The sequence below is a fragment of the Gigantopelta aegis genome, chromosome 7 (genome assembly GCF_016097555.1).
Source record: "Gigantopelta aegis isolate Gae_Host chromosome 7, Gae_host_genome, whole genome shotgun sequence".
NCBI classification, from domain to species: domain Eukaryota; kingdom Metazoa; phylum Mollusca; class Gastropoda; order Neomphalida; family Peltospiridae; genus Gigantopelta; species Gigantopelta aegis.
The window spans coordinates 16,249,237-16,263,698 of record NC_054705.1 but is presented as its reverse complement, the minus strand read 5'-3'; the positions used below and the strand labels follow the sequence as shown (position 1 = coordinate 16,263,698).

Sequence of the window (14,462 nt, the reverse complement as noted above, 5' to 3'; positions counted from 1 at the left end):
ATGTTTATAGTAATTTCGTGTTTCAAACTAAAAACTGTTTATTTTTCAGTGTTTGTAATCTGTTATAAATTAATAACTATGTACTCAGTATTTACAATAATTTTATAATCTTCGCTCTCTCTCTCTCTCTCTCTCTCTCTCTCTCTCTCTCTCTCTCTCTCTCTCTCTCTCTCTCGCTTCCTCTCGTTATCTCTTCTGTCTCTCCCTCTCCCTCCCCCTTTCTCTCTCTGCCTGTCTTTATATATATATATATATATATATATATATATAATAATATAATATATATATATATATATATATATATATATATATATGTGTGTGTGTGTGTGTGTGTGTGTGTGTATCTCTCTCTCTCTCTCTCTCTCTCTCTCTCTTCCCCCCCCCCTCTCCCCCTCAGTAATTTCGTGTTTTAAACTAAAAACTCTATTTTTGCACTGTCTACACTCAACTCCTATTATAACTTTCTTAATGTGTACAGCAATCTTAGCTGCACGTGGACCATCCGCACTACACGATGGAACGGCCACGTCCAGTTGTCAGTCGTGGAATCATCTTTTGAGAACCAGCCAAGTAACTGCACCTACGACAACATAACTATATATGATGGTAAGGGACGTTTTAGTAGTGATCGCTGTTGAGGCACGTTGTACCTTAAGTATTGGAGTATTCCATATCATAGTATGTCTGCTGCAATGCTATTTCTGTACATAGGAGATCGCCCCCAACTCAAAATGCGTAGCTGACCCCCAATTACTGTTATCTTCCAACCCCTATGATATGCATACTTGGCTATGCTATACTTACTTGGCTTAAACACAATTTTATTTTGTGAGTTGGGGATATGAAGAACATTTACCCAACGACACTAGTGGTAATACAGGGCTATCGAATTATTGTTTTAATAGTCTGAAGAATGATATATGCAATGCTGCTTTATCATTTGAATGTTCTCGCTGTTTCTCAAGTTACTCAGATTTGAGCTGTGCGCCTTTACCACCACAATGTTTCACTATTACCCATGTTTGCTCAGATTTAAGCTGCTCGCCTTTACCACCACAATGTTCTCATGTTGCCCAGATTTAAGCTGTGCGCATTTACCACCAGAATGTTTCACTATTACCCATGTTTGCCCAGATTTAAGCTGCTCGCGTTTACCACCAGAATGTTCGCATGTTTCCCCAGATTTCAGCTGCTCGCCTTTACCAGTGCAGAATGCTTTATACCCATGTTCTCGCTATTCCTGAAGTTACCAGATTTGAGCTGTGCACCTTTACCACCACACTGTTTCACTATTACCCTTATTTAAGCTGCTCGTTTACCACCATGTTCGATTTAAGCTGCTCGCCTTTACCACCAGAATGTTTCACTATTACCCATGTTTGCCCAGATTTAAGCTGCTCGCCTTTACCACCAGAATGTTTCACTATTACCCATGTTTGCCCAGATTTCAGCTGTACGCCTTTACTACCAGAATGTTCGCATGTTGCCCAGATTTCAGCTGTACGCAGTTACCACCAGCATGTTTCACTATTACCCATGTTTGCCCAGATTTAAGCTGCTCGCCTTTATCACCAGAATGTTCGCATGTTGCCCAGATTTCAGCTGTACGCCTTTACTACCAGAATGTTTCACTATTACCAATTTTGCCAAGATTTAAGCTGTGCGCATTTACCACCAGCATGTTTCACTATTACCCATGTTTGCCCCGATTTAAGCTGCTCGCCTTTACCACCAGAATGTTCGCATGTTATCCAGATTTCAGCTGTACGCCTTTACTACCAGAATGTTTCACTATTACCCATGTTGCCCAGGTTTATGTGTACGGTTCTGCAATGATTTTTGTCACTCGCACAAGAACTAACTGTATGACTTGCTTATTAGCGAATACGTGACATCTCTGTTCTGACAGTAAATGAGGAGTACATGCCACCCATTCGCATAGCCAGGATATCATCCTGGGGATGGGTGAGAATAGGAGATCAGCCACACAATCATCCATCTGTTGGGCAGACAGGCAAATATAATAGATGGTTGGAAACAAAGAGGTGTATTTGGAGCATCATGGTCCCCACCCACCATTGATGCCATGGCAGTCCTTTTATGGACACAGAACATGTCGGTGGCACATGGGAGCCGCCACGACCTTGTAAAAGCGTCTCTGTGACATTGCTTGCTGCAGAGATACGAATTTTAAATATGATAACGGCTTTATCGTTCAGATTTACTATCAATTAAGCTAAGTAGTGCGTGCGTACGACACTGAGTATGTTGACTAATCAGTGTTGAATGAGACAAGAAATATACTAGATTTTTCTTCTTTCCTGTTAACTACTGAATTTAGGTATCCTAGCGCCAAGAGTTCCAGTGAAGGTGCTGTGTACTCATCGATTATTTACATACACAAGTTCTGGCAGGGAGGTCAAGGTCGTCTTCAGGACGGACAGTTCTGTAACAGCTAGAGGAATTAAACTAATCTACCGAGGTAAGCTGGTCTAATTGACAAGTAATAATAATAATAATAATAATAATAATAATAATCATAATAATAATGATGATAATGATAATGATAATGATGATGATGGTGATGATAATAATAATAATAATAATTATTATTATTATTATCACCATCATCATCATCATGAGCATAATAATCATCAGCATCATCATCATTATTATTATTATTGTTACAGCAGTGTAATATATACTCTTAAAAAAAGTAGGGGAACCTGAAATATTAATGTTAATATCAACTATTAGACCGAACATACATTTTGACCACAGACATACTAGTAAAGAACGTTCAGGTCTGTTTATTAACACACCTAAACACATTCCATAGTTTGCACGTGCATCACGCAGTTGCCCCGAATACGTGCGTGGGGTGTTATTCTTGATTTTGACAATTTCCAGGAAGGTCCATTAATCACTGTGGAACATTATTTCTGTCAATATTTTTCATTCTGTCGATCATACAGTTGTTATTGTTTCGTTTTTAGCCAATTGTATTGTTTGAATTTGCGATTTAGTGATAAAAAACGTTAAGTTTCAAATTTCAATTTTGACCCGAATCGTCCTTCAAGATCTTTGGTCGTCATAAAACCTAGTGTAATACTGAACTACCGGTTGTAATGTTTGCCCAATTAATTCACTATTATCATATAACCATTCCCCACAGCTAATATACCTCTGAAGAGTATATAACTGAAAGAAAGAAATAAGGGGACAGTTCTTATTGTAGACCACATTTCTGTCACTATTAGCGTCGTAATGTTTTAATCAAGTTCAATGATGTATTGTTGGACTGAATGGCAGTAATGTCATATTCAATGTCCGTTAGTCGGTTAACTGCTTGACAATATGGATGAGAGTTTTGGCTGCAGTCACTATCTTCTGTTAGGTGTTGGTGGGATCCCTTATTTCTTTCCATCAGTGTGTATATATATATATATATATATATATATATATATATATAGAGAGAGAGAGAGAGAGAGAGAGAGAGAGAGAGAGAGAGAGAGAGAGAGAGAGAGAGAGAGAGAGAGAGAGAGAGTGTGTGTGTGTGTGTGTGTGTGTGTGTGTGTGTGTGTGTGTGTGTGTGTGTGTGTGTGTGTGTGTGTGTGTGTGTTTCGCTGTGTCTGTAACTGACTGTAATATTCTATTGTTGGACTGTAGAGACCAGTGTTAACGGGTGTGGAGGACTCGTTTCCCTCAACTCTGACACGAAGGACATAACGTCTCCGGGATATCTCCTACGTTACGACAAGTGAGTACAAAATTGAGTGTACTCAGTCTTTATTGGTGTTTTGGGCTGTCTGTCCCATGGATGAATGAATGTGTAAGGTCACAGACAATAGTGTCTCTTGGTGAACGGGCGGGACCTAGCCCTGTGGTATAGAGCTCGCTTGATGCGCAGTTGATTTGGGATCGATCCACGCCATTGTGTATCTCAGCCAGTGTACTACGATTGGTATATCAAAAGCCGTGGTATATGTGCTCTTCTGTGTGTGGGATGGTGCATATAAAAGATTCCATGCTACTTCGTGAAAAATGGACTCTTTTAAATTTGGTTAATTTATCAACCTGTAACGCATCTGTATACATTGCAATAAAGTGAAGCTAGAGTCTGTGATGTTAAAACGGGGAAATATTTGATTAGAGATCGCGTCCATAACCGTTATTTCTCAGACGTATGTGCGTTTCTAGAATCATGGAAAATGCACTTCGCGGTGTCACAATCACCGGGGCCGTACCCTAATCAAAATCCTTGGTGGGAGGGGGGGGGGGGGGGGGGCTACTACATTTTATAAACAAAACAAAAAAACACTTTTCAAATTAAACCCTGAGATGTGTATGCTATTTTCTGAAGTGAAAAGAAAATAATAAGTAAGATTCTGAGGGAGGCAACTGACCCCCCACCCCACCCCACCCCCCGTCCCCCAGAGGGTACGGCCCTGAGCACCAGGATGACCAGAAACACTCGGTAATGGATAATCTAGACCACAAAATGTAACTATCTGATTTCAGTTATCATAGAAGGCACGATGGAAGCAAATATACATTGGTGGGGGGGGGGAGGGGGTAGGGGGGGGACTGAAACCGAAAGCGCAAAGCAAACTTTGTATCCTGAAATGCTATTACCTGTCTTCTACAAGTAAAATTCATCCCTGCCTTAAGTAACACTATAGCACACCCTGCTCTGCCGTGCCTCTCATAACACCTGTGATGCCACCACAGCACGAACGCCACATGCACTGTTGGGTGTTAAACAACTGCATGTGATGATCGACATCCCTAAGTGTTGTCTATCACTGTGATGCCACCACAGCACGAACGCCACATGCACTGTTGGGTGTTAAACAACTGCATGTGATGATCGACATTCCTAAGTGTTGTCTATCACTGTGATGCCAGCACAGCACGAACACTACATGCACTGTTGGGTGATAAACAACTGCATGTGATGATCGACATCCCTAAGTGTTGTCTATCACTGTGATGCCACCATGCCAGCACAGCACGAACGCCGCATGCACTGTTGGGTGTTAAACAACTGCATGTGATGATCGACATCCCTAAGTGTTGTCTATCACTGTGATGCCACCACAGCACGAACGCCGCATGCACTGTTGGGTGAACTGCATGTGATCTGACATCCCTAAGTGTTGTCTATCACTGTGATGCCACCACAGCACGAACGCCGCATGCACTGTTGGGTGTTAAACAACTGCATGTGATGATCGACATTCCTAAGTGTTGTCTATCACTGTGATGCCAGCACAGCACGAACACTACATGCACTGTTGGGTGATAAACAACTGCATGTGATGATCGACATCCCTAAGTGTTGTCTATCCAGTGATGCCACCACAGCACGAACGCCGCATGCACTGTTGGGTGTTAAACAACTGCATGTGATGATCGACATCCCTAAGTGTTGTCTATCACTGTGATGCCACCACAGCACGAACGCCGCATGCACTGTTGGGTGTTAAACAACTGCATGTGATGATTGACATCCCTAAGTGTTGTCTATCACTGTGATGCCACCACAGCACGAACGCCGCATGCACTGTTGGGTGTTAAACAACTGCATGTGATGATCGACATCCCTAAGTGTTGTCTATCACTGTGATGCCACCACAGCACGAACGCCACATGCACTGTTGGGTGTTAAACAACTGCATGTGATGATCGACATCCCTATAAGTGTCGGGGAGAGGATGGGGTGTCTTTCTCTTTATCTCTTTATGCAATTATAATAAATTAACTTCCCAAAACTAATATATGTTTTTAAATTGTTACTTACCCCACTTTCAAAGCAGTTTCAACAATATTTCTATAAAATATTTACAGTTCTTTCCTCGAAATATTACTCTATGCATATTCGCGTGCGCTTGAGACGCACCTTTGTTTATGGAAACTATTTAGAGATGTTTTGCGCCTTTCCTGGTGCATGTTATACAGTGGCAGTCCTCCTACAAACCGAGCTGGAACCATATATTTTGGTCAAGGTGAGCTCTCCTCTGTAGACGAAGCATATGACAATGATTTAAGGCTGCATACTCTCGTATATCTATTATAAAATCTTTTGAGTCGAGTAATCTGCACAGATACGGTACTGAACTCAAGTATGTATAACATCTTTTGGGTCTAGTAATCTACAGAGATACGGTATTGTCCTCATCAATCATAACAGCTTTTGGGTCGAGTAATCTGCAGATATACAGTATTGAACTCATGTATCTATCATAACATCTTTTGGGTCGAGTCTTCTACAGAGATACGGTACTGAACTCATGTAGCTATCATAACATCTTTTGGGTCGAGTCTTCTACAGAGATACGGTTCTGAACTTATGTAGCTATCATAACTTCTTGTGGGTCGAGTAGTCTGCAGATATACAGTATTCAACTCGTGTATCTATCATAACATCTTTTGGGTCGAGTAATCTGCAGAGATACGATATTGAACTCATGTATATGTCATAACATCTTTTGGGTCGAGTCACATTTAAGGAGTCCGACGCCATATATCCGTAAATAAAATGTGTTGAGTGCGTCATTAAATAACACATTCCCTTCCTTTAAGGAGACTATAATGAAGTTTCTTCTTTTGAATATAAGTGTCGGTATATTCAGTATGTTGTTTTTTCTCGTCTTAATTGCTTGTAAATAGTCCAAACTGGATTTGTCCTACCAATAATTTCGAAAGTAAGAATTAAAAAAACGTTTTTAGCAGATAAAGAGAAGTTTGGTGTGGGGAGGTTGATTTTTGCACGAATTAAACGAAAATGCCCGAAATCTGGATAACAATATTTATTCATACTAACATTACAGCCAAACAGCTATATAGGGTTGCAAACGAAACACTAAGCATTTTTTCATGGATTACAGCTAATATTGTAGGTAGAATTATGGAAATACATGGTGAAAATGTTTCAGATAAGTTCATTTTGCCCGAATATATCTTTTAAAACCCGAATCTGAAAATTTGCACCGACCCTGGAAACTCAGGACAGTTCCTTCAAACAAATATTACCGAGCACATTGATTGTTCAACGAATCATCGGCTACATTATAATTAATCAAACATTCAAACAAAAATCTGACTCGTTGTCATCAAAGGAAACCAGCGACCTTTTTCCTAATGAAGCAAGGAATATTTCATATGCAGTTTCTCACAGACAGGAAAGCACATACCACGGCCTTTGACCAGTTGTCGTGCACTGGTCGGAACGAGAAAAAATCCAATCAGTTGAATGGATCCACCGAGGTGGTTCGATCCTGTGACGCAAGCACCTCAGACGAGCATTCAACCGACTGAGCTAAATTCTGCCCCTTTGATGACTGAATTGACATTTAAAGATATTCTCCAGTTTAGCATATCAGTATTTGTATAAACACAGTGTTTCTTGCCTTAGTGCTTGTAACAGCAAACACTAGATTTTACCATCCAAAACTTTCGTACGTACGAAAAAATATGTTACGAATAAAAATGTAAAAAAAAAAGAATAATAATTGACCGCAAATACATTGGATATTATATACAGGCTAATGTACTCGAAACAAGAAAATTTATTTAACAGGGTCATAGCTAGAATTATTATTATTATTATTATTATTATTTAACAGGGCCATAGCTTTTTTTTTTTTTTTTTTTAACAGGGGGGGGGGGGGGGGGGGGGGGGGGGGGACTGAGTAGTTGATAGTCTAAAACTCCTAAAGAAGAGAATTTTCTTTAAGTTTCTACAGCCCTGTTTAATATTTAATTATAGTGAACAAGAGACTGTAGAAGACATTTTACAATGATGGCAAATTCTGGAAAGTTTATTTAAACAAATATTACTTTACGTGAATTTTCCTTTCGTTTGTTGTTTATCTAAACATGTTTGCTATAGTCACGCAGATTTATCATTTCCTTTCATTATATTTTGCCAGCAATCTCACGTGCCTGTGGACCATATCGGCTGCTAACAAAGATCACAGTGTTCACATGAAGGTTGTTCATTCGGTTTTGGAGTCAAGAGCGGGTTGTATGTACGACAATGTCGAGGTTTACAGCGGTATGTATTTCTTGTAGTGACCCTACTTTCTAATGATGTCAGTTTACAGTCATTATGTCTTGAAATTATTTTCTTGTAGAGATCCTACATTCTAATGATTTTAATTTAGTCGCTGTGTCTTGAAATTACTGTCTTGTAGAAACCCTTCTTTGTACTATTGCCTTTCGTTGACATAGTCGCCCTGTTTTATACTGATGGTTTCTTGTTAACATACTACTTTCTAATGATGTCATTTTACAGTCGCCCTGTTTTATACTGATGTTTCCTTGTTAGCATACTACTTTCTAATGATGTTATTTTACAGTCGCCCTGTTTTATAGTCGCCCTGTTTTATACTGATGTTTCCTTGTTAGCATACTACTTTCTAATGATGTTACTTTACAGTCGCCCTGTTTTATACTGATGTTTCCTTGTTAGCATACTACTTTCTAATGATGTTACTTTACAGTCGCCCTGTTTTATACTGATGTTTCCTTGTTAACATACTACTTTCTAATGATGTTACTTTACAGTCGCCCTGTTTTATACTGATGTTTCCTTGTTAACATACTACTTTCTAATGATGTTAACATACTACTTTCATTTTACAGTCGCCCTGTTTTATACTGATGTTTCCTTGTTAACATACTACTTTCTAATGATGTTACTTTACAGTCGCCCTGTTTTATACTGATGTTTCCTTGTTAACATACTACTTTCTAATGATGTTACTTTACAGTCGCCCTGTTTTATACTGATGTTTCCTTGTTAACATACTACTTTCTAATGATGTTACTTTACAGTCGCCCTGTTTTATACTGATGTTTCCTTGTTAACATACTACTTTCTAATGATGATGTCGCCCTGTTTTTACTGTTAACAGTCGCCCTTGTTATACTGATGTTACTTGTTAGCATACTACTTTCTAATGATGTTACTTTACAGTCGCCCTGTTTTATACTGATGTTTCCTTGTTAACATACTACTTTCTAATGATGTTACTTTACAGTCGCCCTGTTTTATACTGATGTTTCCTTGTTAGCATACTACTTTCTAATGATGTTACTTTACAGTCGCCCTGTTTTATACTGATGTTTCCTTGTTAACATACTACTTTCTAATGATGTTACTTTACAGTCGCCCTGTTTTATACTGATGTTTCCTTGTTAACATACTACTTTCTAATGATGTTACTTTACAGTCGCCCTGTTTTATACTGATGTTTCCTTGTTAACATACTACTTTCTAATGATGTTACTTTACAGTCGCCCTGTTTTATACTGATGTGTCTTGTTAACATACTACTTTCTAATGATGTTACTTTACAGTCGCCCTGTTTTATACTGATGTTTTCTTGTTAACATACTACTTTCTAATGATGTTACTTTACAGTCGCCCTGTTTTATACTGATGTTTTCTTGTTAACATACTACTTTCTAATGATGTTACTTTACAGTCGCCCTGTTTTATACTGATGTTTCTTGTTAACATACTACTTTCTAATGATGTTACTTTACAGTCGCCCTGTTTTATACTGATGTGTTTCTTGTTAACATACTACTTTACTTTTTAATGATGTTAACATTACTTTACAGTCGCCCTGTTTTATACTGATGTTTTCTTGTTAACATACTACTTTCTAATGATGTTACTTTACAGTCGTTTTATACCCTGTTTTATACTGATGTTTTCTTGTTAACATACTACTTTCTAATGATGTTACTTTACAGTCGCCCTGTTTTATACTGATGTTTTCTTGTTAACATACTACTTTCTAATGATGTTACTTTACAGTCGCCCTGTTTTATACTGATGTTTTCTTGTTAACATACTACTTTCTAATGATGTTACTTTACAGTCGCCCTGTTTTATACTGATGTTTTCTGATGTTAACATGCCTACTTTCTAATGATGTTACTTTACAGTCGCCCTGTTTTATACTGATGTTTTCTTGTTAACATACTACTTTCTAATGATGTTACTTTACAGTCGCCCTGTTTTATACTGATGTTTTCTTGTTAACATACTGACTTGTTCATACTACTTTCTAATGATTACTTTACAGTCGCCCTGTTTTATACCCTGTTTACTACTTTCTGATGTTACTTTACAGTTGTTTTAACTGATACATACTACTTTCTAATGATGTTACTTTACAGTCGCCCTGTTTTATACTGATGTTTTCTTGTTAACATACTACTTTCTAATGATGTTACTTTACAGTCGCCCTGTTTTATACTGATGTTTTCTTGTTAACATACTACTTTCTAATGATGTTACTTTACAGTCACCCTGTTTTATTCTGATGTTTATTTGTTAACATACCACTTTTTAATGTTACTTTACAGTCACCCTATTTCATACTTGAATGATATTACTTTGTTACAGTCGCCCTGTTTTGTACTGATATTTTTTGTCGACACCGAACATTCTAATGATGGTATTTTACAATGACCTTATTTTATACTGATATTTATTTGTAAACATTCTACTGTCTAATGGTGCTTTTTGCAATAGCCCTATTTTATAATAATATTTATTTGTAAGCATTCTACTGTCTAATGGGGCTATTTTACAATAGCCCTATTTTATATTAATATTTATTTGTAAACATTCTGCTGTTAATGGGGCTATTTTACAATAACCCTGTTTTATACTGATATTTATTGTAAACATTCTACTGTCTAATGGGGTTATTTTACAATAGCCCTATTTTATACTGACATTTATTGTAAACATTCTACTCTCTAATGGGACTGTTTTACAGATGATGGTGTGAATCTTTTACCTCTTGGTAAGTTCTGTGGACGGCAGGTACCGGAGTTCCAATCTCCAGGAAACCTCATCCACGTCGTCTTCACAACTGACCAATCAAACACTTATACTGGCTTCCGCATCCAATTCACAGAAGTCAGTGGTAAGAAAACTAAAGAAATATTAATTTACGTTAATAATAATAATAATAATAATAATAATAATAATAATAATAATAAAGATGATGATGATGATGAGATAATACTAATAATGATAATAAATATAATAATAACAATAACAATAATAATAATGATGATGATGATGATGATGATGATGATTGATGATGCTGATAATAATAATAATAATAATAATAATAATAATAAATAAATAAATAAAACATAAGCGTACATGCTAATTAAAAGATCATTACATATAGGCTAATCGTTTTGAATATCGGCAAGGGATCTACTGTATTCAGCCTTTCAGTTTACTGGCCATTCAAAATAGGAAGATGATATCGTAGGTGTACTTACATGAATATAAAGGCATTGAATGCATGCATCCTTAAGATAATAATAAATAAAATAAAGTAAAGTAAAGTAAAGTAAGTAAAGTAAAGTAAAATATTTTAAAAACCCAATCACATAGACAACACCAGCTTGCACATCTAAAAACATCACCTTACGTGTGAAACATGAACTGGGCGTGACAGTCATCTTGTAGTAGTCGAAGGATATAGCGTCCTGGGGAGTGACAGTCCTCCTGCTTGCGAAATTAAAAAAATATATATCGTCCTAGGTAGTGACAGTCCTGCTTGAATACAGAGAATTATATATCCTTATATAAAATATATATATATATATATACTATATATATATATATATATATATATATATCGTCTTAGGAAGTGACAATCTAAGGCATATGGTAGCAAATAAATAAAGAAATGTTTTATTTAACAATGCACATTCAATACATGTTGATTACCGTTAGTCACGATCTTCTCAAAATTTCCTCATTAACTGCTTTATACAGAAATAAGATTTTGATACCGTTATAAATGGCCTAATTCACAAAGGTCTCTTAGGCTCTGCTAGAAAACAAAGCATCCTCTTTGCAAGTCTTTTAGCATTGCACTGCGAGATCGCAAAGTTGCGAGAGTTTAGTGAATTAGGCCCCGGATTTATACCATAAGAATATAATGGTCTTCACTGTTTGAATGTATGTAATAGAATACATGATTCTTCTCGTTTCATAAGCATCTGCCTGTAGATACATCATCAAACCATCTACAGAGGTGTCATATCTGTACTCGCCAGGCTATCCTAATCTTTATTTGAAGTAAGTACTGTGGCTTATTCTAGTTATATTTTTTTTGTTACTACATATTTTCACGTTATCGCGTTTTCTGACTCTGTAGTTAAAAAACATTTTCTGTCATGTTATCCAGACCTTGGCGTGAAAAACAAAACAACAGAAAGAAAGAATGGAATAATCGAGTATCTGCCAGCACACTTTCTTAATTATGGTTAACGGCCTCGGTGCTGTCGTGGTTAAGCCATCGGACATAAGGCTGGTAGGTACAGGGTTCGCAGCTTGGTACCGGCTCCCACCCAGTTTTAACAACCCAATGGATAGGTGTAAGGCCACTACACCCTCTTCTCTCTCGCTAACCACTTACAATTAACAACTAACCCACTGTCCTGGACAGACAGCCCAGATAGCTGAGGTATCTGCCCAGGACAGCGTGCTTGAACCTTAATTGGATATAAACACTAAAATAAGTTGAAATGAATGAAATTATGCATATATTTTCGTGAACGACCTTTTTGAGGTTGTGACCTGTCATATGCCATGCACCGGTCGGTGGACCCATTGGGTTATTTCTCGCTCTATCCAGTGCACCACGACTGGTATACCAAAGACTGTGGTATGTGGTATCCTGTCTGTGAGGTTGTGTATATACAAGATCCCTTGCTACGAATGGAAACAAAATGTAGCAGGTTTCCTTTCTAAGACTATATGTCAAAAATTACGAAATGTTTGACATCCAATAGCCAATGATTAATAAATCAATGTGCTCTAGTGGTGTAGTGAAACAAAGCAAACAAACATACGCCATGCAAATCAGTGCAGTAGGTCAGTTGACACTTTGTGTATATTACTATATATTATTATATTATATATTACTTATTGTATATCACATTATGGTCAGCCTTTTAAAATGTTACCCTATTTGGCATTGACATTTATCCTTTTACAGTACGTGTTTTGTTTCGTTTTTAATTGTTGTTTCTTTTATGTTCTCTTTTTTTATAACTCACAACCGAAAGGCAGCTAAACATTACTCTCCTTAAACTAGTCTGAGGGAGCATGATGGGGAGCCAGATTGAGAGCTCCCTTTAAACGGCGAGGGATGGTAATTCAAATCTTAATTGTAGCTAATACACATGTTCACCATGTTATCCAAATCACAATTTGTAGTTCATACTAATTTTCACAATGCAAATCACAATTGTAGCTAATACACATGTTCACCATGTTATCCAAATCACAATTTGTAGTTCATACTAATTTTCACAATGCAAGTCACAATTGTAGCTAATACACATGTTCACCATGTTATCCAACACAGTTTGTGTTATACCACAATGCAAATCACAATTGTAGTTCATAATATTAATTATCCGTAAAATTCTGAACAATTTGTGCATACTAACTTTCACAATGCAAATACAATTGTAGCTAATACACATGTTCACCATGTTATCCAAATCACAATAGTCAATATATTGTTCGTGCCAGGTTGTCACAAAACATTTATTCATTTATCCACCCATTTCATTTTATAATTTATTTATAGTTAATACACATTTCCCCCCATGTTATCCAAATTACAATGTGAAAACATAGATATTTCACCATTTTATCAAAATCAGAATTTGTGCTTAATACGCACTGCCACGTGTATATCATTGATATAACTATATTGAACACACACACACACACACACACACACACACACACACACACACACACACACACACACACACACACAAAAACAGACACACAATGCTAGAAACATTCAATCTATCTTCCATTTATTTTGCTCACATTAATTTGAACAGAAATACAACAATATTCTTTATTTTTCCTCTCTTTTTTATAGCAATCTGAACTGTAACTGGGTATTCAATACAGGACGTGGAATGGAATTACATTTAATATTCCTCGATTTTCACATTCAAGGACGATATCCAGAATGTAACCATGACAACATCAGTTTGACACGACGTAAGTTAAGACACAACTTAAAGGGGATTCGTCCCCTCCCAAAACAAATATTTTGTGTTTATTGTTGTTGTTGTTCTTTTCTTTTCGTGAAAGCAATATCAAAGTTTTAAAATGTCGTAGCCTGAGAATTACAAAGTTCTATCTGCAATTTTTCTAAAAATGAGTTATTTATCCTATTTGATAGAAAATAAAATTATCTACATAGTAAACAGTCCTAGAATATGGTATTTTAAGACACAGATGTTATATTAAAACTATGACAAAGACCTCTCTATGACACAGATATGGCAGCTCCAAACTTCAAAATGAGGTTTTGTGCACATAGAACCTTGTAATTTTCCACCCATGATGTGTAACAGACGCTCTTAACCAAAAT

At 36.9% G+C, this 14,462-nt stretch overlaps 1 long non-coding RNA gene across 1 annotated transcript; it reads left to right on the top strand.

Moving 5' to 3' along the window:
- The first annotated feature begins 10,813 nt into the window (after positions 1–10,813).
- LOC121376932 lies at positions 10,814–14,087 on the top strand. The gene is made up of 3 exons (XR_005958557.1): positions 10,814–10,955; positions 12,052–12,133; positions 13,962–14,087. It is a non-coding gene; the product is annotated as an uncharacterized LOC121376932 (long non-coding RNA).
- Positions 14,088–14,462: the final 375 nt, after the last annotated feature.